This window comes from Arachis ipaensis, chromosome B3 (assembly GCF_059453495.1).
Source record: "Arachis ipaensis isolate K30076 ecotype BB chromosome B3, ASM5945349v1, whole genome shotgun sequence".
In the NCBI taxonomy this organism is placed as follows: domain Eukaryota; kingdom Viridiplantae; phylum Streptophyta; class Magnoliopsida; order Fabales; family Fabaceae; genus Arachis; species Arachis ipaensis.
Window position 1 is genome coordinate 52,317,555 of NC_142438.1, and position 17,762 is coordinate 52,335,316.

Consider the following 17,762-nt stretch of genomic DNA (forward strand, 5'->3'; position numbering starts at 1 on the left):
CAACAACAAGAGCAAGTACAGTATATGCACAACCAAGGACCAAATGAAGTGTATGGTGATACATACAATCCATCCTGGAAGAACCACCCAAACCTCAGATGGGGAGATAACCATACCCAAAACCAACAACCATGGCAGAGGAACTCAAACCAACACAACCCAAGAAGCAACCAAAATCACAACCAGCAGCAGACTAACCAAAACCCCTACAGAAAACCTCAAAACAACTACCCCAACCTCAACCAATACCAACCTAATAACCAACCCACCAACCAAAATGCCTACCATCCACCACCCACATCTCATAACCCACCTCAAGTATCACCTGAAGCCCAAAGAATCACTCACTTGGAGGCCATGATAGACAAAATGCTGAAACACCAAGAAATGGTAGCCAAGAATCAGGAAGCCTCCCTGAAGAGCCTAGAGAGACAGATGGGGCAACTCTCCAAGCAAGTATCTGTTGAGAGACCTTCAAACTCACTGCCCAGTGACACAATTCCAAATCCCAAGGAAGAATGCAAGGCAATACAATTAAGGAGTGGGAGAACATTGATAAGCAACAATGACACTACAAGGAAGCAAGCAGAGAACACCAAAGAACCAATGGAGGATGAGAATCAAGCAAAGGTAGATGAGGCTAAAGAGCAAGTTGTGATGCCAAACAAAGACACTGAGAAACTCAAAGAGAAGGACAACCAGCCACATAGCTCAAAGGAAGTAGCTCAGGGACAGCAGCAAATAGGAAAGAGCATCACACCTCCACTGCCATATCCCCAGAGGTTCAACAAAGAGGTTAAAGACCAGCATTTTCACAAATTCCTTGAGATTTTTAAGAAGCTGGAAATTAATATTCCCTTGGCTGAAGCACTTGAGCAAATGCCTCTATATTCCAAATTTCTGAAGGATCTTATCAACAAGAAAAGAAGTTGGCTTGAAAGGGAAACCATATTACTCACCGAGGAATGCAGTGCTGTGATCCAACGGGGTATTCCACCAAAACTTAAGGATCCGGGAAGCTTTGTAGTCTCATGCATTATTGGCAAGATAATTCTCAACAAGGCTCTCTGTGACCTGGGTGCCAGCATCAATCTAATGCCTCTCTCAATGATGAGAAAACTTGCCATAGAAGAACTTAAACCCACCAGGATGTCGCTAGTCATGGCTGACAGATCAATCAAGACACCCAATGGAATTGTGGAGAATCTGTTGGTGAAGGTTGAGAAGTTTATCTTCCCAGCAGATTTTGTAATTTTGGACACTGAAGAAGAAGGAAACGACTCAATCATTCTGGGAAGGCCATTTCTACACACAGCAAGGGCCATCATTGATGTAGAAAAAGGAGAAATGACCTTCAGGGTCCATAATGAACAAATGGTCATAAATGTGTTCAAATCAATGCAAAATGCTCCTGAGCAAGAGGATTACGTAAGAGTGGATATGATAGACAGTTTGGTGGAAGAAGCATTAGAAGAAAATTTTCAAGAGCAAGAAAGAAATCAAGGGGCAACAGAGGAACAAGTGGCTGAGACCTCTACTGAGCAAGATGAAAGGCAAGATAAGAAGGAAGATGTACGAAGACAAGAACTGAAACCTTTACCCACCCATCTCAAATATGCATTCCTTGGCACATCGGAGAGCTTCCCAGTAATCATTAATTCATCCCTAACAAAGAAGGAAGAAGGAGAACTTCTTGACGTACTCAAAGCTCACAAAGATGCTTTAGGATGGACCATTGATGACCTGAAGGGAATCAGCCCTGCAGTATGTATGCATAAGATCCTTTTGGAAGATAATTCCAAACCAGTGGTCCAACCGCAAAGAAGGTTAAATCCCACAATGAAGGAAGTTGTCCAGAAGGAAGTAATGAAGTTGTGGAATGCAGGGATAATTTTCCCAATATCTGACAGCCCATGGGTAAGCCCGGTTCAAGTTGTACCAAAGAAGGGAGGAATGACGGTCATCACTAATGAAAAGAATGAGTTGATCCCTACTAGAACAGTGACTGAGTGGAGGATGTGCATAGACTATAGAAGATTGAATGATGCCACCAGGAAGGATCATTTCCCTCTCCCATTCATTGATCAGATGCTGGAAAGGTTAGCCGGCCATGCCTATTACTGCTTTTTGGACGGATATTCTGGGTATAATCAAATCGTAGTGGATCCCAAGGACCAAGAGAAAACTGCCTTCACATGTCCATTTGGAGTTTTTGTATATCGGAGGATGCCCTTTGGGCTCTGCAATGCCCCTGCCACATTTCAAAGGTGTATGCTCTCCATTTTCTCTGATATGGTCGAAAAATTTTTAGAAGTTTTCATGGATGACTTCTCTGTTTTTGGTGATAATTTCAATGCTTGCCTAAACCATTTAACCCTTGTCTTGAAACGGTGCCAGGAAACTAATTTGGTTTTAAACTGGGAGAAATGCCATTTTATGGTACCCGAAGGGATTGTTCTTGGCCATAAAGTTTCAAAAAAGGGGATAGAGGTTGATAAGGCAAAGGTTGAGATCATAGAAAAACTCCCTCCACCAATTAATGTGAAATCTGTTAGAAGTTTCTTGGGGCATGCCGGATTTTACAGAAGGTTTATCAAGGACTTTTCAAAAATAGCCAAACCTTTGAGTAATCTGTTAATGCTTGATAACCCTTTTGTTTTTGATGAAAACTGCCAGCATGCCTTTGAAACTTTAAAAAATAGACTCACAACAGCACCAATCATCACACCTCCAGATTGGGAATTACCTTTTGAACTCATGTGTGATGCAAGTGATCTTGCAATTGGTGCTGTACTTGGGCAAAAAAAGGGAAATTTGCATCATGTCATATATTATGCAAGTAAAGTGTTGAATGAGGCCCAAAGAAATTACACCACAACAGAAAAGGAATTGCTAGCTGTAGTCTATGCATTTGATAAGTTTAGATCATATCTAGTAGGATCCAAGGTTGTGGTTTACACTGATCATGCTGCACTTAAATATTTGATGTCAAAGCAGGATGCTAAACCAAAACTCATCAGATGGATACTACTCCTACAAGAATTTGACATAGAGATAAGAGATAGGAAGGGCACTGAAAATCAGGTCGCTGATCATCTGTCGAGGTTACCACATGAAACAAATCAAAAAGCATCCCAGCCCATAAATGAAAGCTTCCCAGATGAGTACCTTCTGCAAATCCAGCAAGCACCATGGTTTGCTGACATAGCAAATTACAAAGTAGGAAGGAAGATACCGCAAGAATTCTCTAAGCAACAAGTGAAAAAGTTGATCAACGAAGCAAGGAAATTTTCATGGGATGAACCCTTTTTATTCAAGAGATGCTCTGATGGAGTGATCAGAAGGTGTATTCCTGAAAGTGAAGTGAGGGACATCTTGTGGCATTGTCATGGTTCAGCTTATGGTGGACACTTTGGCCCAGAAAAAACAGCCACAAAAATACTGCAGAGTGGCTTCTATTGGCCAACTATCTTCAAGGATGCCAGAGAATATGTACACCAATGTAATGAATGCCAGAAAGCAGGAGGATTAACAAGAAGGAATGAGATGCCTCAAAACTTTATCTTAGAATTAGAATTGTTCGATCTATGGGGAATTGATTTCATGGGGCCTTTTCCTCCTTCCTATTCTTTTAGATACATCCTGGTAGCAGTGGAGTATGTCTCAAAGTGGGTGGAAGCCATAGCCACAACCACCTGTGATGCACAGATCGTCCTCCAATTCCTTAAAAAGCACATCTTCACTAGGTATGGAATGCCCAAAGGTCTTATTAGTGATGGTTGTAGTCACTTTTGCAACAAACAAATGGAGAAACTCCTTCACAAATATGGAGTAATTCACAAAGTAGCCACACCTTACCATCCTCAGACTAATGGCCAAGCTGAACTTGCAAATAGAGAATTAAAGAAGATCCTAGAGAAAACAGTGGGAATCACAAGAAAAGATTGGGCTAGAAAGCTAGAGGATGCATTGTGGGCTTATAGGACAGCTTTTAAAACTCCTATTGGCAAGTCACCCTTTCAGCTATTGTATGGCAAATCCTGCCACCTCCCTGTAGAGCTTGAACACAGAGCTTTTTGGGCCACTAAACTCCTCAACCTTGATCCCCAAGCTGCAGGAGAAAAAAGGTTGTTACAACTAAATGAGTTGGATGAATTTAGACTAGAGGCTTATGAAAGTGCGAAGATATACAAGGAGAAAGCTAAGAAGTGGCATGACAAGAAGATCACAAAGAAGGAATTCAAGCCAGGACAGCAAGTGCTCCTGTATAATTCGAGGCTTAAAATTTTCCCTGGCAAACTGAAGTCTAAATGGACTGGCCCATACTTGGTGACAAAGGTTTTTCCCTATGGGAGTATTGAACTGCTAGATGAGGCAACAAAGAATCAATTCACAACAAATGGTCACAGAGCAAAGCTGTATTTGGGAGGACAATTGGATAAGGAAAAAGAGGTTCAACACCTCCAGCCCTCTTAAGAAGAATTGAAAGATGTCAAGCTAGTGACAATAAAAGAGCGCTTGTTGGGAGGCAACCCAACCGGAGGTAGTTTTCTTTTCATAACTTTTTCAATAAGAGTGTTGGATAACTGCTATGTATTGCAAGAAGCTAAGTTTGGTGTTGCACACCAAAAACAATTGAAGGGAGAATGCAAGATGCTAAGTTTGGTGTTCCACCAAAATTTCATTCTAACTTCCTGCACATTGCTAGTTCCAAGCAATCAAACAGATTATTCAACAACTTAACTATTTTTGTTTAGTCCCAATATCTTAACCTTTAGCAAGGACACAAAAGTTTGTCCAGAGTTAACCTGTTGAATCAGAAGAAGTAGCAAGGAATTAAGTGGGAATTAACTACCAATTGAAGGTCCCATGCATAAAGACTCAAAAAAGGGGCACAACAGAAAGGAGAACAAAAGAAATGCAAACCAATAGGTTGTATCTATACTTAACCTTTACTGTTGGGAAATATTTTTGATTGATGTCTTGATAAAGTGTTCATTTAGTTCAAACAGATTCAAACTTCCCTTAGAACAAGTAAAACTAGTCTATGTGTATGCTTGTGTATTCACTTTCACTTGACAAGAAGCATGTGTTATCCCCTGCATCTTTAAATTCAATAAAAGAACAGTTTGAATGTGAAGTAAAATGGTTTCTGTTAGATAGAAGTGGAATAAAAGTAAGTGGTGGTATGTGTGTGATTGTATAATAGCTCACTTTTAGTAGATAAAGAGATAGGATATCTCCTTCTAAGTAAAGAGTGGCCTACTGTCTATGAATCTCAATTGAATTAAATTCCTTGGTTAGAAAGAAAAAAAAAAGAAAAAAAAAAGAAGATACCAAAAAGTGGTAGAACAAAAGAAAAACAAAAAGAAACAAAGCTGGACACCAATAGCTTGAACTTTGAAATATATGCCTGTGATGTCTTTGTACTAGGATCTGCTTGGATTAGTAAGCTCTTAGGAGTGCCTCAACACTCGGTGACTTGGGTTAACTAATCCGGGATCATCAGCTGAAAGTCCACTATCAAGAGCAACCTAACTACAAGGCATTTAGTAACCCAAAGAGGTGCTGGGCATTAATGTTTTAAGAAGGAATGTGAGCCAAGTGTCTATGGTGAATAATGTGTCAAGTATTAAAAAAAAAAAAGAAAATGAACTTGCTACACATGACACTCAAATAAAGCTTATGAACAAAGTAATAGCCAAGGATAAAGGAATAATGAGAGGTCATAGCAGTATGTCACTTGAAGCTTGAAGGAGACTTTCTAGGCCTAGGAGTCAATAAGAAGTGAGTATTGGCATATCCACACAAAACCCCATGAACTATCAATAATACTCTGCTAGCATGAACATCATCTTCTATTTCATTCTTTCTTCTCAATAAATCTTTTCTTGTTTGGGGACAAGCAAGCTTTAAGTTTGGTGTTGTGATGACAAGTCATCCTAGCCTATTTTAGCTAGTCTTTTTCTCTTGTTTTCATTAGAATTATGCACTTTCTTGAGCTACAAGCAAGCTAATTGAGTAGATTTTCATGTTTCCCTTGATTGAACCAACCATATATGAATTCATGCCATTTCATGAGGTTTTATGCTATATTTGTTGCATATTATGAAAGATTGAATATCTCATGATTTTGAGCATATCTTTGATGAGTTTGGTTGATTAATGATAGGTGAAGAAAGCTTGGAGAAAGGTTGAAGCAAGAAGGAATAGCTAGGAGTAAAGAGAAGACAATGGAATAAGTGAAATTGAACCAGGAAGCAAGAAGCTGGACCTAAAGTTAGCATCAAACTTTTGCACAAACTTTTGGTTGAAAAGTTAGCCCCAACGTTAGCCCCCTAACTTGGAGGCTAACGTTGGAACTTGAAAATTCTCCCCTGGGCTCCAAAAGTTTGCGCCAACGTTAGCCCCCTAACTTTGAGGCTAACGTTGGCACATGAATTTCTCCCCTGGGCACCAAAAGTTTGCGCCAACGTTAGCCCCCTAACTTTGAGGCTAACGTTGGCACATGAATTTCTCCCCTGGGCACCAACGTTTGCGCCAACGTTAGACCCCTAACTTGGAGGCTAACGTTGGCACATGAATATTCAAGGAAGAGGAGCAAAAGTTAGCCCCAACGTTAGCCCCCTAACTTGGAGGCTAACGTTGGAACTTGAGAATTTCTCCCCTGGGCACCAACGTTTGCGCCAACGTTAGCCCCCTAACTTGGAGGCTAACGTTGGCACATGAATTACAATGGGGAAGGAGCAAAAGTTTGCGCCAACGTTAGCCCCCTAACTTGGTGGCTAACGTTGGCGCCACTAGCACACAAGGCATTGCCAACGTTAGGGTCAAAGTTAGACCCCTAACATTGGCACCAACGTTCATACCAGTAAAATGTGCTAAGCTGATATGAAAAGTTGGAGCCAAAGTTAGACCCCTAACTTTGGCTTAAACTTTTGGCCCAACTTTTGCTAAACTCAAAACCGGTTCAATTGGTTCACTTCGGTTCTTCTCCAAACTTCAAGAGCAATCAACCAAGGCCTCTTTCAACCCAATTCCACCAAGAGCAAAGGCCCCACTCAAGGCTTGAAGATCATTTGAAGAAAGTGTATAAATAGGATAGAATTCAAGTTCTTCGGAGAGCTTTCCTTTTGGAATTTTCAGAATAGTTTTCGGAGAGCTTTTGTTATTGAGTGAACTTTAATTTTTTGTTTTCATTGCTTTCAATTTCATTTACACTTGTCTTGGATCTTGGATTAGAGAATTGAAGAAATTCTGTTTCAATCTCAATCTTGGATCTCTGTTTCTTTACTGCTAATTGAATTTCATTTCCGGTTAATTGCTCTTCATCTCTTTTCTTTGCAATTTACAATTCCCTTTCAATTGTTCTTGTTGGATCTAGGAAGGCATTGAGATCTAAACTTGGTTTTCTAGTCTCTGGTTCCTGAGATCCAAATCCCCAATTTACATTCTGTTTCTTTCCTTTCTATGTTCATTTACTTTTCTGCTTCATATCCGGTTTAATCTCAATTCCCTTTCCCTCTTCTGTTTAATGCAATTCAATTTTTTCTTGTTTAAATTCTGCAAATCCATTCCCCAATTCCCTTTACAATTCCAGCTGTTTATATTTCTTGCACTTTAAGATTCCGTAATTTACATTTCTTGCACTTTAAGTTTCTGCTATTTAATTCCTTGTTCCTTAAGATTCAGCAATGTAATTTCCTGCACTCTTTACTTTCATGCAATTTACATTCTGCAAATCACAAATCACCCAACCAACACTCGATTCGCTTGACTAAATCAACCACTAATCTAAAATTGCTCAATCCTTCAATCCCTGTGGGATCGACCTCACTCCCGTGAGTTTTTATTACTTGATGCGACCCGGTACACTTGCCGGTTAGTTTTGGGTGTTTTTGGGGAAATTTATTTTTCACCAAAATAACTCATCACCTTTTCTTTTGGATGCTAGACAAACCTACAAATCAAGCTCAAGTGACCTTAGGTATCCAAATATTTTTGCATCCTTTGATGTCAAACCATCTCCTTTGTCCCAAGCCATTATAATCACAAACAATTTTGTAAACTTGATTTTCAATCATCCTTTCACTTATGAAATACTGAATAGGAAAATGTCCATTCCGATTGCATAACCTACAAAATTTATGAGTTGATGTTTTTCTAAAGCTTGTTGGATTTTGAAACCTTATGTCATTTGAAGATGACGCTATGTTGGTAAAAGAAGGTCTTTCAATAGATTTTGCAGATTTAGAAAAACCCAAGCCAGCTTTATCATAAAGAGGTTTTTGACTAGCCAAAAGTTGATTTAAGTTTTCAGAACTTTGAGCAAAGGTGGCTAAGTCCTCTTTAAGTCTTTTTACCTCTTTAAGCAACTTCTCATTTTCTTTAAAACAGTTAAGATATGCAACCACAGAATGCTGTTTTTCACAAGCTTTTATTTTAGCTTTCAACCGCTTGTTTTCTTCAACAAGATCAACAGCGGTTTCAGCCTCTCTCAAACTTTCTTTCAGAAAACTATTTTTTGCCTTCAGTATTTCTATTTGAGACTCAAGATCTTGGTTTTCACTTAGGAAACATTTAATCTTTTCAGAAAGATGATAAATCATAAGATGAAGGTCTTCAGTTGAGGGTTCAGAAAATATTATCTCATCAACTATGTCGGCCATGAGACGTTTGAGACTTGGTTTCTGTTTTATTATCTTCATCAGAGTCATTTTCCAAGTCTTTCCAAGATGCCATGAGACCTTTATTCTTTCCCTTTTTCAGCTTGTCCTCCTTCTTCAGTTTTAGACAATCAGACTTGAAGTGCCCACCTTCTTTACAGTTGTAATATATTACTTTGCTGAGATCCTTCTTTGTCTTCCTTGAGCCGCTTCTTTTGTTTCGCTCCTTCAGCTTCACCATTTTCCTGAATTTCTTAGCAAACAAAACAAATTCATTTTCAGATGAGTTATCACTGGATTCATTATCCATAGGTTCAGTAACAGATTTGAGAGCAATTCCTTTCTTTTTTTGTATCTTTTTTCAAATATGTGTTTTCAAAAGCAAGCAAATTTTCTCTCAAATCATCATATGCCATAGAATCAATGTTACTACTTTCAGCTATCACTATTGCTTTGGTTTTCCACTCTTTTGTGAGACATCTCAATATTCTTCTCACAAGCATAGATTCAGGATATGTGATCCCCATAGCATCCATGCTAGTGATGATGATGTTGAATCTTTCAAACAGTTCATCAATCGTTTCTCCTTCCTTCATTGAGAACATTTTATATTCTCTGTTCAGCATGTCTATTCTAGTCTTCTTCACTATGGTTGTGCCTTCATGAGTGATTTGAAGTTTGTCCTAGATTTTCTTTGCTGTTGTACATCTTGATACTCGTCGGTATTCCTCGAAGCTGACCGCATAGTTGAGCAAGTTAACAGCTTTGGCATTGAGCTCAACTTTCTTTCTGTCTTCCTCATTCCAATTGGCTTCGCCTTTGAGTGTAACCACACCATCAGCACTTGTAATTGTTGGAAAATGTGGTTCTTCTAGGATTATCTTCCAGAGTCTGTAATCTACAGATTGGACAAATATCTTCAACCTTTCTTTCTAGTAACTGTAGTTCTTTCCATTGAAAAAAGGAGGTTTGTTGCTTGACTGCCCTTCTGTCAGAGTATAGGCAACCAAATTTGAGCCATTGTTAGCTGCCATCAGGATCTTTTCTCCAAGCTGCAAAGCTTGATCTCTTTGAGACCAAGCTCAGATACCAATTGATGGTAATCAGTGGCTAAGAGAAGGGGGGTTGAATCTTAGTCCCTTTTTTGCTGTGAGTAACTTTCTGCCTTTTGAGATAGCTTCAGGAGATATTTCTGTTTTTGTCTCGTAACTAGTCAAGAGACATTTTCTTTTTGTTTCGTAACCAGTTAGGAGATATTTTTAATTTTGTCTCCTATATAACAGAATCAGAAATAGAGTAGAAGAGAAAGAGAGAATCACACCCAGAAGTATCCTGGTTCAGCTGCTAAGTGCAATGCAGCCTACGTCCAGTCTCCATCACAATAGTGACAGAATTTCACTATAATCAACAGATTACATACACCAATTCTTCCCAAGGAACTACCCATTCCTATCCGGGACAAGTCCAGAATCTATCCCCAAAACTGAACTTGACTTGGTCAACTGCCAAGCTTTCAACTGCTAAGTACTAACCCAACTTGCAAGGAAATCCCCACATGATCATGAAACACAACACATATGTACAAAGGAACTCTCAGACATCTATGACTTTTTCTTTAATTTTGCATTCTCTGCCTTTTCCCTCTCACTGGCTTTTTCTTACAAACCTCACTCTGTTTGCCTTTTTCACCATGAGACTCAGACAGACAAAACTAAAGAAAAGAATACAAAATAAAACCCATTGAAGGAGAAGAACTTCTGTTAGCATAAGGTAGCTATGAGAACTCTGTGCTTTCTCTCCTTGCTTCAACCCTTGGCCGTTCACCCTTATTATAGAATGGGAAGCTTCCAAGGTTGAAGCCAGTTCAACCAAGCCACCAACATCTTCTCCATCTAGGGGTGGCAAAACGGGCCGAACCCGCCGGGTCAAACCGCCAAAACCGCCAAAAACGGCAAGTCGGGACGAGATTTTGAACCCGCCAAAACCGCACCGCCAAAACCGCGGGCCAAGGCGGGGCGGGGCGGGCTGGCCCGGCGGGCTGACATATTATTTATTTAAGGGTAATTTCGTAAATTTGCAAGTGATATATAAATAGGAAAATTAGGTTTTCCTTCCCCTGCTTCCCAGTTCCCACTTCCCACAAACAGCCGGCCCTAACCCTTCGTCCCTTACTCCCTTCCGGCCTTCCCTGACCCTGACTCCCTGAGACGGTGAGACCCTCAGACCGACGGACCCTGACTCCCGGCTTCATCCTTCAACAGCTCAGCTCCCTCGTCTGTCCTTACTCCTCAGCCTCGCTGTGTTCAGGTGTTCCCTGAGCTCCCTGCGCATGCAGCATCACACCGTTGCGGTTCTTGGCGGCGCGCTCCAGTTCGACTTCTCTCTGAGTTGTTTCTCGTCGTTGGTCAGTCACGTCGCCGGTCGCTGTTTCATCTCGCCTATCCTCACCAAACTGAAGTCCCGGCGACGCTGTCTTGTGTTGCCTCTATGCTGTCTCGGCGGTTCTGTGTTCCGGCGGATCCCAGCGGCGTTACTCTCTCCTCCCCTGCCTCTCGACGGCTGTGAGCCAGTAAGTAAAGATTTTTATTTTTTTTTGTTTTTTTTTCGTAAGGAACTGTGAATCTGTGATTGTGGTTGTGGACAGCTTCTTTGATGCTGTTGAAATTACTGTGGATTTGTTTATAAAATTTGTTTTACTGGTGTTTGTTTTTGAAATTTGTTTATGAATTTTGAGAGTAGGCAAGTAACCCTCAGATATCAGCATTGTAATATTTGTTATGCAGGACATACACTGCTTCCATCCATATATGGAAGCATTATTTGTATTTAAATGGCTGTATATATATAACATAATTTTGCTACCATTTCATTGTTTTGCCTCCCTTGAAATTCACCTATGAATTGAAAATGTAAGCATAGTAATTTGAAGGCCTATGTTCATTAATTTATGCAAAGCTTATGATCTACTGAAATAGTCCAGAAAAAAAAGAAAAGAATTACATTAATTATACCAGAAATTATATCTCTGACATGCTGCTATTACATATTTTCACCATCTTTATCTTCGTTCTTTTTTCATTTTGTGGTGGTATGTATTGGGTGTGAGGTACTAATAAATATTCCAAAAGTTTGTAGTGTACTAGTGTGAATAATACATGCTATTCATCTTGTTTCTTGTCTATCTTTGTGTGACTTCTATTAGAGTATTACTGTATTAGTATCATTTTAACTATGTAACTTTAGTTTGAACTTTTATTTCATTGCTTTCTGTGATGCTTGGTGTATGTGTTCTGACTTCTGATGCAACATTATTGATTTATTGCTGATTTAGATATTGTTATGTATTTGTGTTATTTAGATTGAGTTGTTGATTCTGCAATGGATGATTTTGTCTCTATGGAAGTTGATGGTGGGAATGTAACACAAAATCCTGAAAATATGGAAAGATCTGAAATGGAAGAAGATATTATTATGCACTTATGTTTGAGACTTTGAGACTTATTATTTGTTATGTTATTTTTTTTATTATTAATTTCAATAAAAAAAGTTATTATGGTTAATTATAATTTTTATGGATTAATAATTAATTTAAGATATTATTCTATATATTAAAAAACAAATTTGATGGAATAATTTTATTAAAAAGTAAAAATTTGGTAAATTGAATTTTATTAAATTTTATCATGAAAGAAAAAATTTGGTAAAAAAAAAAAGGCGGGCCGGCCCGCCAACCCGCCAATCTGCCCTTTGGCGGGGCGGGGTAGCAAGTTGAGCCCATATTAGTTTGGCAGGGCGGGCCGGCCTGCCCCATATTTGGGCGGGCTTTGGCGGGGCGGGGCGGGCCAGCCCGCTTTGCCACCCCTATCTCCATCACACAAGACTGGTTCGGACAGAGAGAAGAGAGAGGGAAACCGAAAGCAAATCAACATGCATTTACCTCTCTCTCATCCCTTCTCATCAAGTTTCATCAATCTGAGCCTTTCATCTTGACTTTGTCCCCAAGAAAGAATTCTGACCCTTGATGAACTCTTGATCCTTGACAGCTCTATTTGTTCTATTTTTGCTTCTTCCTCCATGTAGCTACAGTAGCTACCTTCTGTCTTAGATGAACAAAAGTGAAAATGAGCTTCACCACAGAGATCTTCTTCTCTGACCGAGCTGATTGCTTCTACTTTCGGTATGAAGATCTTGAAGTTCTTCTTCACACCTTGCCTTTAGTGGCAACAATATTGCCACAGCCATACTTTAGATCTTCTTTTCTCAAGGCCATCATCATCCTAGCCTCTTTCTTCTTCCTAGCTTCTCTGATAATTTTTCTGATGACTTTTACCTTCTTCTTTCCTGTTGACATGACCGAAGAAGAGAGAGAGAGGAGAGAGAAGAGAGAAAAAGATTTGGATGCAATGAATGAAATTAAAACAAATTAAATCCCACTTCTATTCCTCTATGCATAGTAACGTGTGGACCATTAAGTGCCATAAAATCAATTTTGAATTTTCTCTTTCCTGTTACCAATGCATTCGTTTAATTTAATTAAACTTTGAATTCCACCAAAGGAGAGAGTGGGTAACCGAACCACTCTTCTTTCCTTTCTCTTTCTTTTCAATTTCGGACCATGATGATGTTGGTCTCTCAATAAAAGGTTTTGGGCTTCACTTTGGTTTTTCTGGCTCAAATAACATTTGCAAAATAATTCAGCCACAATGCTTAGAATTTTTGTACAAAGGCTGAATATGTTTTCTTCACATTGGGCTTGTGTAACTTTTTGGCCCAATAACAAAATCTGTATACTAACAAACTTATTAAACAAACAATTAGAAGCATAAATTGAATTAACAATTTTGTAATTAATAATTTTTAATAATGTTTGATCATCACAATAATTTCAAGTTTTCCAAACTCATCAAGAGGTAATAGTGGTGGATTCACGGACATTCGTGTTGGTCCAAAATAATCATTTCATCAGAAACAGTAAACTCGAATACTATAGAACACGTAGAATCGTGAAGGTAGAAAAATGAATATAAGAAACAACAATAGAAGTTATAATATTCTGGCTCACTCACTCCCGTATCAACCCAAAGATAATTTGGGACATAATTTGAGCTAGTTTTTGTTCTTTGCTTTTTTTAGAGAGAGAAACTCTTACTTCTCTCTAGGTTTAGTGCATTTTGATCTTTTTTTTTGTTTGAATTTCTGAATTAGATCTTGTTACTTCTAGTTTTATTTACCTAATTTTAGCTTCTCTAGTTATAATTTTACTTAGATTTTGTGTTAGAATTGTGTTCTTCTCCTTATTTTTTCTTTTAATTCTCATTTTATGAACCTTGTTGATTTTGAATTCTAATTAATGCATTTAAGTTTTTATGTTTTCTTAGTCTTAGTTAAGTTGATATTGTTAATTGTTAGTGGGTAGTTTTAATTTCTATTTGATTTTGCAAATTAGCTATGTTTTTAACTAGTGCCTACCATGTGTTTGACAAAATATTTTTCTTAATTATGGAGTAGTTTTCTATACTCTTAGCCTAGGCTAAGGGAAGTGAGTGACCTTGAGTCATTGGGTCTAATTGGATTGGTGATTTGGAAACCCTTGTTGGTCAATTTGATACCCATTGATACTAGCTTACTACTAAGTCAATTAGTAGCTAGGTTGGAACTTATGGGTTGATGCTGATCAAGCCTATTTGACATACTTCAAGCATAGAAGTAGACTTGATGGGTTGGTCCCTCTTAATTGTCAATACATGGTTGTCAGACAAGAATAGTGATCTCAATTCTCATACCTAGCCAAGAGTTCTTTTGCACTTAATCGAAACACCAAAAACCTCAATTGTTTAATTCTTGCTTTAGTTGCTTTTAGTAGTTTAATTAGTTCTAGAATAGAATTATTCGTATCTTATCTTGGTAAATTGCTACTCACTTAGATATTGCTTGCATGTTTAGATTTAGTTTCTTGTTAGTTAAGTTTCTTGCATGCTAAGTTTATTAGTTTAATTTCTTGCTTATGACTTTCAACCCTGGAATTTTAACCAACTTTAATTCACACGCTTGCCCATTCTCTTGAGGACGCGGTGATTTTTAAAATCCAAAATTCTAAATCTTAAATTTTTTAAAAATTAAAAATTTTAAAAATTAAAAAATTAGTAAATATTGACAAACTAAAAATTAATTTTTTATATTTTTCTTTTAAATATAATGTCTCAAAATCTATAAATTATATATTTAAAAAACTAAATTTTTAATAAATTAAAACAATGTTAGGTTGATATTAAAATTGATCACTAATGTAGAATATACATTAAAATATAAAATATATATTAAAATTAAATTAAATTATATATATATGTGTATAATAACTGTTTTGAGCATAGTTATCAAATTCGGCTCGACCCGGCCAGTTCGAGCGGAAACCTGGTCACCCGATCACCTGGCCGGGCTGAACCACTCGTTGAACTTGCCATGCAATGAACTCGGTGGAATTCGGTTCGACCTGATAGGTTTTGATAAAAATTGGTGACTCGGCCGGGTGATTTGACCCGGTCCGGGTGGTGAATTTTTTTTTTTTAAATCTTGAAACGGCGTCTTTCTAATTCATCCTCCCTTCATTGAAACTGTGAAAGTGAAACCCTAGGCTAATCCCCCCTTCCCCCCATTACTTCTAAATCCTTAATGGCATATGAGACTCTTTGAGTGTCTGAGACTCTGAGTTCATCAATCGGCAGTCCCTCACCGCCGAACCCTCACCAGTCCCCGCCGATACCCCCTAGCCAACCTCGTCTCTCCGTCGGCAGTCCCTCACGGCCTCACCCTCACTCCCACGGCCTCACCCTCGTCACTCTGTCGTCACCCAGTCTCGGTCTCACCTCGTCATCTCGGCATTACCTCGTCGTCACTCTCAGTCTCAGCCTCACCTCGTCAGTGGCAGAACGTGTTCATAAAAAAGCTCAGAAAGCGTTCATCTTCTGTGGCCTCACCTCTCCGTCACTATCAGTCTCTGCTCCCTCGAGTCATTTGGGTGGAAGTGGTGGTCGTCAGAAAGCTCAGAAAGCATTCATCTTCTGCCTCAGTGCCTCTGCTCCCTCAGGTCAGTTGCTGTTGTATTTGATTTTTAGAGTTGTTGAACCTGAACATATTTTAGTAGCTATTGACCCATTGTTATGGAATCTGGTGGATAAATTTAATTTTTTAGAGCAGTTGTTGAAGTTAGGGAAATTTTAGTTAAAATTGTTCTTGAATTTGGTAGTTGCTACTGTTGTATTTAGTTTTTTAGGGTTGTTTGTTGCTGGTTGTTATGTTAGTATTTGGTAATCGGTAATTCGGTATAAAGCTGTTGTATTTTTCCTGTTGTATTGTTGCTGGTTGCTGTATTTTTCCTGTTGTATTGTTGCTGGTTGCTGTATTTTCCATTTTTCTCTGTTTGTTGCTCGTTGCTGCTGTTGCTGGTTGCTGTGTTGGTATTTAGTTTTTTAGTTGCTAGTTGCTGGTTGCTGGTTGCTGCTATTGTATCTACGAAATGATTTGGCAAATATGTCCATTCAACCAACTTTGGATGATCTTGGTAAATTCTTCAATCACTTGAATATTTTAATTGTCAGTTGCTGTTACGAATTATTCTTGATATTGATTTGTCAAAAATACACAAATGTAGATCAATTAAATTTGGAAGATGACCAAGATAATAATGGACCAAGTAACAATGATATGGAAGATATGGATGCAAATCAAAATGAGGAAAATGTTGATCAAGCTCCTAATTTGTCCTATGAAGATGCTGATGCCGACTTTGAGCTCACCCCTTGGACTTGATTTAATGATTGTGTTATCTTTAACTTGCTCTTGTTGATTTAAATTGAGAACATATTTTATACTAGAGACTAGTTTATTAACTCTTTTTTTAGATTATTAGTTATGTTTAAGACTTGATATTTGATTATTAATGTTTGTAAGACTCACATTTTAAGTTTTAAGATATTATTTCAATTTTATTTATATAATTTTTTTTTAGTTATGATCGGGTTAACTAGGTGAATCAATGACCTGCTGGTTGAACCAATAATCCGGTGATCCAGTTATATAACCGGGTTGATTACCGGTTCGGTTCTGATAACTATAATTTTGAGTGACTAATTTTAATATATAAATAATATTTTTAATAAATTAAAAAATATCTTGTACAAATTAGGGGTGTCAAAAATCCCCAGGAGGCGGGGATCCCCGCGGAGACCGCCCCGAATGGGGCTCCGTTGGTGGGGAATTTTTCCCGTGGGGATGGGGATGGGGAGCAAAATTCCCCCGAGACAGGCGCGAGGACCCGAGCGGCGATCCTCGCCCCATCCCCGATAATTCCCCGAATGTTTGAAATTTCTTAAATAACCTTACTTTATTTCTAACATAGGTGGGATTTTTAGTAATTTTACCAATTAAAAAAAATCCTAACCCTATTATTCAGTCTTCCCTACTCAATGTGTTGTATAATTTTGATTTTCTCTCCTTTTATGTATCTAAAGCAATTAGACATATATGGTTTATAATTTTGAAATAATTAGGGTTTGATTTTGAAATAGTTGCTTGATTTTCTCTCCTTCTATGTATCTAAAGCAATTATGATTTCTCTTGCTGAGTATGCTGACCATCAAAGAATACTTGATGTTAAGACTATATCTTATTACTTTTTTTTAGAATGGAAGTTGTATTTTAAGATTTTATTTTATGGATTATAATTTGCTATGTTGTATTTCTAGACTTATAATATTGGATAAGATATGTTTGTGTGTTTGTAATAGTATTTTGTAGTTTGTTTTTTATTTTTTTAATATTTTTTACTATAATTTTCATATGAATGTTAAATATAAGGGGATGGGGAATGGGGCCCGCGAGAAATATGGGAAACGCAAAGAATAGGGATGAGGACAATTATCCCCCCATGGCGGGGATCGGGGCGGGAATGGAGATTAATTCTGGGGGCGGGGACGGGGAGCAGGGAGTCATCCCCCACCCCGCCCCATTGACATCCCTAGTACAAATAGAATCATCCAATGTATGTAATAAAAAAATTTAAAAAATCAATTCATGAAATCACACCGTGTGATTTGACTT